We start from the raw sequence: 15,749 nt of genomic DNA, 5'->3' as shown, positions 1-15,749 counted from the left end.
TTAGTTTAGCATCGATCGGGAATTTTGGGAAATTAAAACGTTTAAATTTTGTTAAGGCGGGTTATTTGTATACTTCAATATACACAATGTTCACATTTCTTTTGTTTTGAGTTCATGTTCTAAATGTTTAACCCTATCTATTGATCGGATACTAATCCGTCTCTTTCGTTTCTTTGCATGACTATCGCATACGAGTCCGAGGACTCGTTTTCCCCCGCATTTGGCGTTGGGCTAAAGCCCTCTATCGATCGGCCCCATCGATGGTGTAAAAATGATTCTGGGCTGTGACCATGGCTTAACAGCCACAATGAATAAAAAATATGATTGGGCCAAAGTCACTTGATGTGGATTTACAGCGAGTTCAAAGAATGGGGTGAACCCATTCAATTTTATTATTCCTCCATTTTTATTTCTTTTATGCATTTAATTTGTATTGCATGACTAACATTTTGTTAATTTAGATAAACCTTAGTGAAATTATTAGGTTTAGTTTTAGTAGTGGGTAGTTAGTTTAAGGAAGACCAAAAATTAATTTCATAGTTTTTATTTTTTTCTTCTTTTTATGTTAAAATTATTTATAATGTTTAATATTTTTTTTTATTGGGAATAATGGATTTGCAAATGGCATGACTATATATTTCAAATAAAAGGGAATCATATTTTTATCCTAAACATTTCAAAACGTCACTAATATGCAAGTATAAACTCAAGTGTATTTTATAAGTAACTTTTCAAGTTTAAATCAATCATATATTTTTTAGCTAAGCACGATTAGTAAAAAATAATAAAAGGATAAGAATATTTTAAGTACTACTCATATGCAAACTATCTTTTGCAAGTTTTATTTTAAAATAGCATTAGTATTTAAAATTATATCAACATTTACAAGTTTTTATTTTAAATGGCATTTAAAATTCATTTTTCATGTGCAAATTATCACATTTTCTAAAATTTTCATCTAAATAGCATTTTATTTAAAGCCTTAGCAATATTTATAAATATTATTTTAAAATAGCGTTAGTATATTTTCTTTTAAAATCTTAGCGATATTTACAAATTATTTTCTTGATTTTTAAATATTATATTTGCGTCTTTAACCTTAATTAATTAACCTAAGTTTGGCCGGATAACCGTAAGTTAACGGATCCTAAATGATGCCTAACCCCTTCCCTTTAGGATAATATAGAACCCTTACCTAGAATCACACTGGTTATGCAGACTATTAACGGAGATTAGTTCTACCTTAAGTTAATAATTAGGTGCCCTAATTCACCTTAAAATCAATTAGGTGGCGACTCCTTAAAATCAATCAATAGGAATCACCAATACGTCATACTCCTAATTTTGATCCCGGTTAAAATGGGGTGTGACAAGGCATTGCCATACAATGAGGAATGATGGAAAACGGATAAAAGGAAAAGTAAAAGAAAAAGACACGGAGATAAAAATAGAAATAAAGATATTCTTCTTAGGCCTATAGCAGGGTGGTTTCTTAATAAACTTGATTTGCTTTGGGGTCTAAAAGTATTGGGTTAATAATAGCAAAGGCTTTTACACCCTGTATGTAAAGTTTTTTTTTTTTTTGTCAAATAAGGTCTCTTGATATTTCTTCAGTTCGGCGTGTCTAATACTAGTTTTGTAGCTTCTTGATGAATTGGGCTTACACTTCGTGATTTTTGAATGGGAGAATGTGTTTTATTTGCACTCTACTTCTCATCTTCTCATCAAGACTCTGCCTTTATTCCTTTGAAAGAAGAACTAGGGTGAGCGTTCGGTTTTCGGTTCGGTTTTTCAAAGTTCGGTTCCGGTTTTTCGGTTTCGGTTTTTTGAAAGTGGACACCGAACACCGCACCGAATTAGTTCGGTTCGGTTCGGTTTTTGAAGTTCGGTTCGGCTCGGTTTCGGTTTTTTAATTCGGTTTTTTTTAGAATTACACATCTCTCCATTTATTTCCATTTTCCTTCTTGATTGCTTTCGAGTTACGGAGGTTTACGTTTTAGACTAAATGTTTGAAGGTTTGATGACTTTAGAATCCAACCATAGTGATCATCCACACAAACAAGATAATATCTTCTATATACAAAATATAATGTATTATACAACGTATAATAAAATTATACGAGGTATATAAAATTTTATATAGTGTATAATCAAATTATGTGAGTTATATCTAATTTATTATAATAGGTGAAATAAATTATATGAATATTATTCTATGTATAACATTTTTATTATACTATATATAATAAAAATCAACACTCAAATTATTAGTATACTTGTATTCAATATCCCGTAGTGTTAAATGAAAAAAAATTTTTAGATTTTTTATGGAACAATGAAAAGTTGAGAATAAGGAGGAAGTAGAAAGGTAAGAAAAAAATGTCGAAAAAAATCTTTAACGAGAATAAGGATTTAAATGGGATAAACGCTATACTATGAACAACAAATAGGTATTGGAGTTATTCACGTCTGAAGGGTTTCCTTATATATAGCAATTTGATTTACTATAAAACATTTAATCTGTCATGTAATGTTTAATAACATTTAGTTATACAAGAATATATAAATATTATAATATTATTGTCTACTTATGTTTTTTTCCCAAAAAAAAAAATTGTATTCATGTAGTAAATCTTCAAAAAAAAAAAAAAAAAAAAAAAAAAATCGGTTTAACCGAAGAACCGGTGAACCGGTGAACCGAACACCGAAATTGTAATTAAAAAAAATCGAAAACCGAACCGAAATACCGAAAAACCGAATTAATTCGGTTCGGTCCGATTTTTTGATTTTCGGTGTTTATGCCCACCCCTAGAAAGAACACCACTAATGTTTTGTGTAGTTAAAGATGCTTCTTTCTGTGATGATTCTTCGCATTTTTCAGGATGAGGAAATTAATGAACTTAAAGATCTTATTGGTTCCTCTATTTTGGATTCAGAAGTTCAAGGTGGCTTGAGATGGCCCTTTGGCAAGATTTCTTCTGGTGGTCGATATGCTGTTATTGGTATTGGTCACACAACTTCAAAATCATATAGAAATTCATCAATTAGGTTTAAGCTTCGGCATGCAGATCAATTTGATTTCAGATCTACGACTGGTGAGCTTACACAGGAGATTTTCCTGAAAATGCCTAGAATTATATCCCAGTTACAAGTAGGTTCTCTTTTTCTGACAAGCAATTACGTCACTAATTTTTATTTTATGTTTTCCATTTTTTGATGTCTCTGCATGATACATAAATGTTGGTTTGGTGTTACTCGGAACCGTATCATAGTAAAATTTTACCTTATCAAAAAAAGAAAAAGAAACCATATAGTAATTTTCTTCGCATAAGCTTGGACTATTGTATCCTGCATTCACTCACTGATTAATCCACCGAATTGGGAACCATTTCATCCAAGAAAGCTAAAGCAAGGCGAACTTACCAACGATTCAAATCTGGTTTTGCTTCTACTTGGGTAGAAACCATCCAAAAGTGATTGTCTGAAAAGAATTTAGTGAATGGTTCAAACTTGCATGTGCCACGGAAATACAAACAAAAACATGCAGTGCCTTTTCATTGTTGAATTGATACGCCTTTCTGTTTTATTTTCTGAATTGCCGCTTTACTGCTGAAATAATTGATTTGATTTACATCCTTGACCAAAAATGCATATGCAAACAGTCGACGAAAGCCTTGTGTTTGAATTGCTCGAAGATAACCTGAAGTTAATCTGGGATCACTGTTTGTTGGATGGTTCTTCAAGCTGACCGTGTTTTGTTGAATGGTCTGCAGAATCTTCTAGATACTTAACTTCACAAGTTGTGTACAGTTGGTTTAGGCAGGCTTAATCTTTTTTTGCAGTTGTGGGATGTAGATTGTTGAGATAAGAACTAGAGTTCGAACGATAACACTGAAATGTTATTACACTATGTAGTTTTGGAATGGAATGAACTGAGCAGGGCCTTGGATGTTAGTAAGGAGCATCGGTTTTTTATTGTAAATGGAGTCGTTTTGTTGTTAAGTCGTAATGCATAGAACTTCTTATTTGAGCTTATTATTGAGTTGTCACATTTTATTTTACATGTGTATCTGCATTGACAGGGAAAGGGACGTGTCAAAAGCATGTGGGTCGATGTTCAGCACACTAATAACTCATAGAACAATAGCGATGACTATATGCTTCTAGCTTACGCGGCTCCATCGCATTCTAAGCTCTTTGCAAAAAATCTGGTAGTGCGAATGGATCCATCAATACAAGGTAGTGTGAATAGATCCATCAATGCAAGGTAGATATGGAGAGACGCTCAGAAGTCCTATACGAAGGGTATCATGTTGGATTTGCATTACTAAATTTTGCTTCGGATACGGAAATTAAAACACAAACGTTAGCCTGAAAGCCTCTTTGTAGCAAAGAACTTGTAAAACAAACATATACTTCCCTCATCCCATTTTACTTTAGCTTTTTTTAAGCTCATTAGAAAATAATAAATACAGTACAAGATATAATTAACTAAGTTAACTCTATTTATTAAAGGTAGCTTGATTTTCCTCTTAATCATTGTGCATATTTTTTTCATGTTAAGTGTACAATTTGAAACAATTATCGACTTCGGTTTTGAATTTTTAAAGGGACATTTATTTTGGTACAAACATTGAGCTAACAATAGCCAAAATGGGCGGAGGGAGTACTTCCTCCGTCCATTTTTACTTATCCAAATTGGAAAAACAACAGACAATTTACCATTCCATACCTGTTTTACCTTTACTATTAATTTTGAGTTGGAAACCTCAATAAATTTTTAGTGGTTGCATAACATTTAAAGTATGTTTGGTTGATTAAACATTAGATGACTTAATAATAATTATGAGTGATGTAGTAAAATAGTCATTTTATTATAACTCCTTGGGTGTGTGCCAAGTTAATATAGGACAAGTAAAAATGAACGGAGAGAGTATATTATTAGGCATATATTCCATGTTGCTAAAGGTGGAGTTGCCAATGTTTTTCAATGAGATAATTACCCATAACTTCAGGTCGAGCTTCTTTATTATTCCCTCCACCCATTTTAACTTGTCCATGTTTAATTTGACACACCGCTTAAGAAGCAATAAATATCCGTATATTTCATTCTACTTCCCACTTCTTCTTTTTTCCCCTCTCCCGCGTGAACTTTTCCGATTCCCATTCTATTATTTCCTCTCTCATTTCTTTTTTTTCCCCACCCATATTTCCTCTCTCATTTCATGCTATCAATTTACACAATTTTTCTCTCTCCAAAATTCATTTCTCTTTAGTTCATAGGTTCTTCTTCTCAATAATTTTTTTCTTCCCGATGTTTTTTTCTCTTAGTCTCTCCAACCCCGCTCATGCCTTTCACAATCCAAAATCCCCTAAACTGTCACGACCCAAACCGATGAGTCGTGACGAGTGTCTGACCTCTAGCGACCAAACACCTCTATACTCATATCTGAATCTTACTGGACATCTAGGGCCCATACATGACTTAAACTGATCTCATAAATAGGCGACATCATGAACTCTGAACAATCTGTATATACATAAACATGCTGAAAGAACAGTGCAAGCCAGCTAGGCTGCTACATATACTGTACACAAAAGAATAGAAGCCGACAAGGCTATATCATCTGACTAATACATACAACTGTCTACAGACCTCTACTGGAATAAAAGCTGTAGAAGGACGGGACAGGGCCCCGCCATACCCATCTATATACATCTCAAAAGGCTAACATACCAAAAATAGACTGCAATTCCGAATCAATGGAGCGCACTGACCACCTTGGATGGAAGTCCTACTAAGCTGGACCACCTGTCGATCTACCTGAACCTGCGGGCATGAACACAGCCACCCGAGCAACGGGGAGTCAGTACGAATAATGTACTGAGTATGTAAGGCATAAGAACAACATATATGTATATGAATCATGAATAAGATCTGAACCTCATAAGCTGAAATTACTAACTGCATGTACTTGTATGAACTAGTATCTGTATGTATCTGTATAAATCTGTGTAACTGACAATGCCACTATGGGCGCATAATATGCATGCTCATGCCTATCAATGAAGGTCATACATACATATATATATATATATGTGTGTGTGTGTGTGTGTGTGTGTGTGTGTGTGTGTGTGTGTGTGTGTATAACGCCTGATATATGTGCGTGTATAACGCCTGTTTCTCTTCTCATATCATATCGGCCTCTCTGTGGCCATCATCATATACATTGCTGCGGTATGTGCAGCCTAATTCTCATATCATCATCATGGTGGTAATGCGTGTATAACGCCTATCTCTCTTCTCATACTCCACATATATCTGATATTCGCATATATAACGTCTTCTGATCACAGGTCAATGTACATAAATATATAATGAATGTAATGCATGAGTAAATTGTGTACATAGAACTGGCTACATAAGACTGGACCCATAAACAGAAGGAACACTCACAAACGAGGTACATGAACATCAAAGACTGAAGTACTTCTAATGCTTCTAAGAGTAGAGTAATATGGAAACTTGCTTACTCGCTTGTTGGCTCATATCATAGGACCATGCCAAAGGAAAGAAAGGATAGCCTTAACATACTTGAAGTATATCCAATCGTCCAACTTCTACCTCTTGAATTTACAAGTTTACAATTAAGATAACATAGGCCTTAATTAGACTATTTGCCTCGCTTACTAACCATCTTTAAGTACATATAGAGCTTAACGAATTATGGACAACATTTCCCTTGTAAGTTCACCAACCCTTCGACTTCCCATTCAATCTAACATCAACCACAATACCCACAACACAATAACAACACATATACATATCAAAATATACTTAAATCCATGTCCAATCATCTCTTAAAATAACCCCAAATCACTATATTACCCTCCATCAACTTACCACTTCCATAAATATCCTCTCTCTATTTAAAATCACTAAAACTCTCGGTAATCAACTTAAATATAAGGGTGGAAATCATTTACATACCTTGAGGGGTCTAAGATTCCAAAGATCAACTTCAACTCCAACTCCATAAGCTTCACAACTTGAAGAAACCCTAGAAACTACCTTCGTCTTGACAAACACGGGTCCATGGGGCTCGGACCTTACCAAATCTCCACTAATAATGATGGAAAATATTGAGAGAGAAAAATATTAAGGTTTTTCTGATTGGGATTGGAGGAAAATGAGAAATAAGGTCCTAAACCACATATTTATACTTGGAAGCCAAAAAGCTACAGCGGTGCGGTTCGACGGAGCAAGTCAACTGACCGTCGATGGGAATGGAGGAAAATGAGAAATAAGGTCCTAAACCACATATTTATACTTGGAATCCAAAAAGCTACATCGGTGCTATTCGACGAGTGGGTCGACGACCCATCGACGTGTCGACGGTCTGTCGACTTGCTCCCCCGACCTGCGCCTGCAGATGCTAGGCTACGGAACCCTGTAGACGCCGCACAACGACGGTCCGTCAACCATGTCGACGACTCGTCGATGATGACTGGTGTCTGCAGATTTTCTCAGATTCAGCTCCGATCACGTCGATTCGATTCGTTCAACTTCTAACTCTGTGAATTGCCAGGAATACCTGCTGGTACCTTTGTACACGGGGTAAGACACTTTCTATCTCCAAAACTCGAACACGAGTCTCAATTACAAAGGCATACCTAACTAGGAAACAATAGGGTCTACTACGACGAGAACGAGAGGCGTAACATAAACTCACCACAAAAGCAGAACTCTCTTGCTCCAGCCTCAACTTAAATGTTGCCACTACAAATGCTAGCAAGGCTCACAAATGCGGTTGCACCAAAATAAAATAAAATCTGCAATTTTAAGATTGAAACTCAATTGAACTTCTTGAGTCCCAACCCCAACCCTTCAAACAAGTTTCAAATGACAAATATGACTTGTACCAAACTTTCTAACTTAAAAATAAGCGTTATCTCTCAAAATCAAGAGTTAGGTTGTTATAATTTATAAGTCTTTTCTTTATCATCCAAAATAGGATGATTTCTCAATCCATTAGATTTAACAGACTGATCTTTTGCTAAATATAATAGCCTCGGGATGCACAAGCAAATTTACTAGTTCACACATATTTGTCACATATTAAATTTCATATATGTTCATTTGACAAAAAAGTAAATTTTTGTAATTAAATGGTATTTAAAATAAAAAATTATCAAACAATTTACACTAAAAAGTACACTATGGTAAATAAATAGATTTTGTAATTATTATACTGTTTAAATACTTAACTGTGTATCGGTTTCAATTTGTTTGCTTGTGTTAGCGCGGAAATGATAAAAACACAGTAATTAACATGGTTCAGATCGATGTGATCCTAGTCCACGGAGAACGGCACTTTTATCAATATCAAGGTAAAAAGTAAGTTACAAGATTGAATACTCTTAGGTTCTATGTTCTGTCCTACTTAATAAATCTTAGCTAACATGTATTTATCCTACTAGGTCTAATCCTTTCCTAGAAATGATCTAAATCCCAATAACACTTGAAAACCAACAAAGAAAAAAGTTTCCTTTTATTTCTTTCCGCTTTTGAGTAGGAATTGGCTTGAATATCTTCTCAACTTCACAATCTCCACCTTGAGATGAATTTCGAGCTTCCATATGAACGTCTTTCAGTCCAATGTCTCTAAGCCTACGTGAGCTAACTCCGTGTAGGAAACAAGAGACACGAACCAAAACCATGTACATACTAGTAGTTCTACCTTGCCATGCCGTTCTCCATCGTGACGCATCGAACTCCTGCTAAATTCGTACAATGACTGAACTTGACAAGAGGAACCACCTTGGTCAACATATCCGCTGCGTTGTCCTTTGTGTCAACCTTCAAGACCTTAATTGTGCCTTGTTCAACAACATCACGAATAAAATGGAATCTGATATCAATGTGTTTGGTGCGATCACGAAATCTCTGATTTTTTTTATCAAGTGAATAGCACTCTGGCTATCACATTTTAGAGTTGGTTCATGTTGAACCCTACTCAATTCTAGCACCAAACCTTTCAAACATATAGCCTTCTTTACTACTTCTGCTGCTTCCATATATTCAGCTTTTGTCGTGGACAAAGCAACTATAGACTAGAGAGTTGCCTTCCAACTTATAGCACTACCTGCAAGAGTGAAGATATAGCCCGTTGTTGATCTCCTTCTATCAAGATCACCTGTAAAATTAGAATCCACATAACCAAGGATCGAAAAGACATCATTTCTCATCCTACAAAAAGTTAGACCAACATTCGAAGAACATTTAAGATATCTCAGTATCCACTTAATTTCTTCCCAATGTGTCTTACCCGGATTAGACATGAATCGACTTACCACGCTCACTGCTTGAGCAATATCAGGTCGAGTGCAAACCATAGCATACATAATGCTACCAACTGCACAAGAATAAGGAACTTTTGACATGTACTACACCTCTACCTTTGATTGTGGTGCCATCAAAGAAGAAAGTCTGAAATGTTGTGCTAACGGTAAAGTAACGGGTTTATATTTATTCATGCCAAACCTCTGAACTACCTTCTCAATATACTTTTTTTGTGAGAGATGTACCTCACAGTTCTTCCTGTGAATCTCCATTCCAAGGATTTTCTTAGCTTCACCTAAATTTTTCATGTCAAGCTCCTTACTTAGCAGTTTCTTCAAATCATTTATCTCTGTCATACTATTACCAACAATAAGCATAACATCAACATATAACAGTAAATAAATATTTGAATTACCAGATACCTTCATGTGATACACGCAGCTATCAAATGCACTTCTCGAGAAATCTTTAGTAATCATGAACGCATCAAATCTTCTTGTACACTCGTCGTGGTGATCAAGTTTCAAACCATACAAAGATTTCTTCAATTGACAAACCTGGTCTTCTTTTCCTTCAATAAGGAAACCCTCGAGCTGATTCATGAAGATCACCTCTTCAAGTTCACCATGTAAGAATGCAGTCTTGACATCAAGCTGATGAAGCTTCAAGTCATAATGGGCAACCAAAGCTAGTAACAAATGAATTGAACTGTGCTTTATGACTAGTAAGAAAATCTCATTGTAATCGATTCCCTCCTTCTGACAAAAGCCCTTAGTAACCAATCTCGCCTTATATCTAGCATCTTCTACACCCGGAATGTCATCCTTTTTTCTAAAGACCCATTTGCAACCAACAGTTCTCTTCCCCTTTGGTAGACTCACCAAATCCCATGTTTGGTTCTTGTGCAGAGACCCCATCTCTTCGGTCATGGCTAAATGCCATTGATCAGCTTCAGCACACATAGTAGCTTCTGTATAGCTTGAGGGTTCTAGATCTTTTATTTCCTCCTAGGCAGTAGCTAATGCATAGGCCACAAGATTAGCTAGCGAAGGCTGAGGATAATATTTTGGATTAGGCTTCGGAGTTCATTTGTCCCTTCCAAAGAGCTATACTGTATGGTTCACCATCAGGTACTACTGTGTGAGCTTTTTCATTATCTGACTCCACCTGAGTCACTTGATCCTCCTACTCGGTGATTTTCATATTTTCCTCCACTGTTTCTATTATAAGAACTTTCTGTCCTGCAAACTCAATAGAAGTCTTTCCAGGATCAAGCATAGGGGCCTCACCAAAAGTAACATCTCTACTGAATATAAACTTAAGAGGATCAAAACTCCATATTCTATATCCTTTTACCCTTTCAACATATCCCATAAATAAACCTTTTCGAGCTCTAGGTTCTAGTTTTTCATCACTTACATGATAATATGCGGGACATCCAAAGATTCTTAAGTACGAGTAATCAGGCGGTTTTGTTACACCTCGAAAATTTTTTCGTTAATGCACAGTGAATAGGCTAATGAAGAGTACGAAGTATACGATATTTCAATAAGTAAGAAATAACATTTGATGATTGTAAATAAGATTTTAAAGACATTCGATGTTAGACGAGAAAGTGCCAAGAGAAGGCAATGTATACGATAAGTATCGGACAGGATTTATGAGTAGCAAGTTGATGACAACTTAATGACGTGTTGGGGAAGAGTTATAACGCCCCTTAGATTGTTAATGAAGTGATAAACAAGTGCTAAGAAGGTTCCATAAGGATTGGAGATCAAACGAGGCGACGGGAACAACTTCGGTGGAACTGTGAGTTCCACGACCATGGTCCACGGACAGCACCTTGATCCACGGACCGTGGATGGGTCCGTGGAACTACCAGCAGAAGTGGTGGCTGGCTGGTCGTGAACCACGACCAGTTTCACGGGCAGCACTAGGTTCCACGGACCGTGGAACAGTCCGTGGAACTCTCGACGGGCTGAAATATTCTAAGTCTTTAAATGTGATTCCAACTTCATTATTTCATTTCCAACACTTCTTCACTTCTCTCTAAAGTCTCTAGAGCATTACATACATTTCATGAACAAGGATTTAAGGGAAATCAAAGGTTCTTATCATCAAACCAAGTGAATCAAAGTAAGAAAACCCATTAAAGTTCATCAAAAACAAGGAATTCAAGTGAAGGAAAAACTAGGGTTTTGCTCAAGTGAGGTATATGCAACCAAGATTCAATCCTACACCATCTAAGGTAAGTTTTATGATGTTTCCATGTTGTTTAAAGTATTTGGAAGTTGAAACACTTGGATTGCAAAAGAATATAAGAAATGGGTCATGAATGTGCAATAGTGCCACTTTTGAGTAAATGTTTGGAATGAGTTATGATTCTTGATACATTATGAATATAATCATGTTATAAATGATGTTGAGAACATGGAATAGACCTTGAATATGAATGAACGGAATTATGTGATATGACCATGAATATGGATGAATTGAAGTGAATTGTGAAGTAAGGATAATGTAGTTGAATAAAGGCTATTGTGATGACATTGTGAATGTTGTGATTGATGTTTGGGAGTTGATATACGATATGGAGGGAGTCGTATAAATAAAGGAGATGCTGTCCGATTTTCTCTAGAATTAGTCATGAATGCTAAGCTATCCATTATCTAATATGAGTATGCGCTTCAATGAAGGTAGAACGTGAGCCTTGAAGAAGAACGTACAAGTGATAGAATAGTTGCACGGAAAGGTATGTAAGGCTAACCCTTCTTTCATAAGGCATGGTTCTTTGGCCAAATATTATCCTTCTACGAGTCTATGATATTCTCCAATGATCCCATCTCTAGAAGCTACTAAGCTTATGATGCTCAAGATGATACGATTGTACTAAGTCTCTCATATGACGAGTAATCCTCTAAAGATAGAATGTAATGAATGACGATAGTAAAAAGGCTAAAGATAAATATGAGCTTATATGTATGTGTGCCCATGAGAGGTTATTGTGAACCCCGAGCTTATATGGCCGGCTAGAATATAGTGAAAATATATATACATATATATATATATATATATATATATATGACGATGCGCGCGCACCACTGCAGTTGGGTACAAACAACCCCGAGCCTTGGTAGGGCCAGGTATGACACTGAGCCTTAGTAGGGCCAGCTATGTGAAACATCGAACCTTCGTGATCGGGTATGCTATATAAAAGCTATGTATATGGCATCAATATGAGTACGAATATGCTATGTATATGACATCAATATGAGTACGAATATGTTAAGAATATGTAAATGCCATGTAAAGGCTATGTATATGCATTGAATATGATATGAACATGAGTATGAAAGGAAACATGAATACGAAGATGAAAAGGGATACAAAAGGTAAATGAGTACGGATATGGATGTATGTACACTAATACGCAATAGAAATGGAATGTCCCTATGGAAAGCAAGTAAGTGCTATGACAATGATGCTATTATCTCCCATTTTATGCTTTTTCATATGTTATCTATTATGCTTTCATATTGATATTGATCATGCTTTACATACTCAGTACATTCTTTGTACTGACGTCCTTTTGTTTGTGGACGCTGCGTCATGCCCACAGGCTGTGGAGACAGTACTTGATCCATAGCTGTATTTTCTCAGGGACTACATAGCGGAGCTTCATTTCATTCGGAGCTATAGCTTTTGGTACAGATTCTTTTGTGTACATATTCATGGGCACGGCGGGGTCCTATCCCGCCCATATGTTATGACATGACTTACCCTTTTTAGAGGCTCGTAGACATGTGCATATGGTTAGATTTGTTCGGCCTTGTCGGCCTATATTTTGGGATATTATTTTGATAGCCTTGTCGGCTTATGTACATTTATATGGGCATAGTTGTTAATGATGATATAGATGTCTTGTTGCCCAATGAGACTAGAATGATGATGAATGAAAAGCATGATTTAACTATGTGGCTCACCTAGATGTGATGTATAAGTATGTCAAGGGGTGCCCGGGTGGGCTAGCAACCGGGTGCTCGCGCCCTCCGGTCGGGTCGTGACAAAAGTGGTATCGCAGTAGTTCAAATTCCCTAGCGTGTGTCTACGAGCCTTGTCTAGTAGAGTCTTGTTATGGGTGTGTTGCGCGCTCACACTTATAAACAAGAAGTCGCGGACATTTTAGGAATGAATGACCTTCTTTCTTCATAAGAGATCGTGTGATAGAGTTATGATGTAAGAACTTCTTGTTTTTTAACCATGTGTTGTGTATTTCGTAAATGCTCCGTAAAGAGAAAGGGGCATACAAAGAGCCCAAAAGGGCAAAGACGGTGCAGAAAAGTGGACCGAAAGAGCACCGCCACCGTAGTAGAGGAAAGTGAGTCCCGAGTGTGGCTCAATCTCAATCCTCCCGTCGTCTGCCTATATTGAGGAGCGTGAGGGAGACTCGCCCCAGCCCAAAGACCTCCGGCTCCTCCACCGGTGCTTCGTGCCAAGATGTGAAAGAGGCCATTAATCCGCCGACTCAATCGGTTGCCGCCCGTACTCGCAGGCAAAGCACGTGGCAAGGTGATAGGGCCGGTAGTGCAAGAGCCCGTGATTTCATTAGTTTGAACCCTCCGGAATTCTTTGGATCAAAGCCGAATGAGGACCCTTAGAATTTTATTGATGGTATGTTGAGGACGCTTCTGTTGATACATGCTTCGGACACCGAATCGGTGGAACTAGCGTCCTATAGATTGAGGGATGTCGCGGTATGTTGGTACACGGTTTGGATGGCTTCATGGGGAGCCAATGCACCTCTCCCGGCATGACAAGAATTTGTAGATGCATTTCTTCGACATTATTTGCCTCCAGAAGTTCGGCGAGCTAGAGCTGATAAGTTTCTAAATTTGAGACAAGGGAGCATGAGTGCTCTAGAGTATAGCCTCCGCTTCAATTCCTTGGCTAGGTATGCTTCAGCCATAGTAGCGGATATGGGTGACCGAGTGCACTGGTTTGTGAAAGGCCTAGGGCCACATTTGATGGATAGATGCTTGACCGCGTCCTTCAGGACAATATGGATATTGCACGTATCCAAGCCCATGCCTAGAACTTGGAGGAAAGTCTACAACAACAAAGAAGTAAGCATGAGCATGATAGAGGGCATAGTAAGAGGGCTAGATCGTCGGGTCCGATGAGTGAGTATAGAGGCGGGCACAGATAGCAGTCTTCTAGACATTCGGGCTATTCTATGACTAGTGCGCCTCCGGGGTATTCAGGCCAGAGATTTGATAGATCTACTCATCCCGGGACGAGTCAGAGCTTTTCGGGATCTCAGTTTAGAGGTGATTAGGGTCAGGCGAGGCCACCCGTACCATGATGCTCTCAGTATGGGAAGTTACATTGGGGTCAGTGCAGATTGGGCTCCGAGGTTTGCTATTCATGTGGTCGACCAGGCCATATTATGCGAGATTGCCCCTCAGTTAGTGGCAGAGGTAATACCTGTTGACACCCAATTTTGTCCCTCCTTTATTTCAATTTATTTCCGGGAGCTGTTTAAATTTATTAACAATCTAAATATTTTATTTTCACCACTATTTTTATTTTTACTATTATTAATATCATTACTTTTATTTTCGCTATTTTCACTATCAACATTACGAGCATTACTTTATCATAACTTTAATAGCTCATCATTGTTTCATTTTCGGATTTTGTACTCGTTAAATTAATTATACTTTATTAAATCTTTACTTTCTACATACTAATTATTAATTGTCTTCATATAGTATATATATTATACTAGTTACTAAATTAGAAGCCCAAAAAATAATTAAAATAGAGGAGGAAGGACCAATATTTTTCGGCCCAACAAAGCCAAACGGACCAGCCCATATGTTCCTCTACCCGACCCGATCCGGCCCAACCTCTCCTCTTCACCTCTAAAACCTAATGAACCAAAAGAAAAAAAAAAGCAGTCGCACTCTTCTCTCTCGTCTCTCTCTACTCTCTCTCCTCACATCATCTTCTTCATTTTCCATTTCCATGAAAATCCTCACTCTCCTCATCCAACATCCGCAGGTTTGCCTTGCCATTTCGGGCAAACCTTGTACTCTCTTTCGTATCCCCCATCTCGTGACTATAACGTCCCTTTCTCTCCTATCTTCAACAGCTCAAGTCAACACAAAGGGCCAAAAAACAAACTCTGAATTCTCTGAGAAGAGTCGGCTTTTCAGAGCTCAGATTTGATTTCAAACGGACCCTTTAATTTTCGTTTGGAGCCAAAAGGGTTTGAAATTCGAAACCCTAATCTTAGGCTATAAATACCCGAGTTTGAAGACCATTTGAAAAAAAAAACGGCGAGGAAATCGATATAGCTAAAAACATAGTTGTAGCCTTACAAAAAAAAAATAGAAAATAATCA

General features: G+C 37.1%; 1 long non-coding RNA gene across 1 annotated transcript; it reads left to right on the top strand.

Annotated features, from left to right (window-relative positions):
- Nucleotides 1–2,817: 2,817 nt before the first annotated feature.
- Nucleotides 2,818–3,982, top strand: LOC132060743 (uncharacterized). The gene is made up of 2 exons (XR_009416001.1): nucleotides 2,818–3,765; nucleotides 3,843–3,982. It is a non-coding gene; the product is annotated as an uncharacterized LOC132060743 (long non-coding RNA).
- Nucleotides 3,983–15,749: the final 11,767 nt, after the last annotated feature.

This window comes from Lycium ferocissimum, chromosome 6 (genome assembly GCF_029784015.1).
Source record: "Lycium ferocissimum isolate CSIRO_LF1 chromosome 6, AGI_CSIRO_Lferr_CH_V1, whole genome shotgun sequence".
In the NCBI taxonomy this organism is placed as follows: domain Eukaryota; kingdom Viridiplantae; phylum Streptophyta; class Magnoliopsida; order Solanales; family Solanaceae; genus Lycium; species Lycium ferocissimum.
This window is presented reverse-complemented; position numbering and strand designations above follow the sequence as displayed.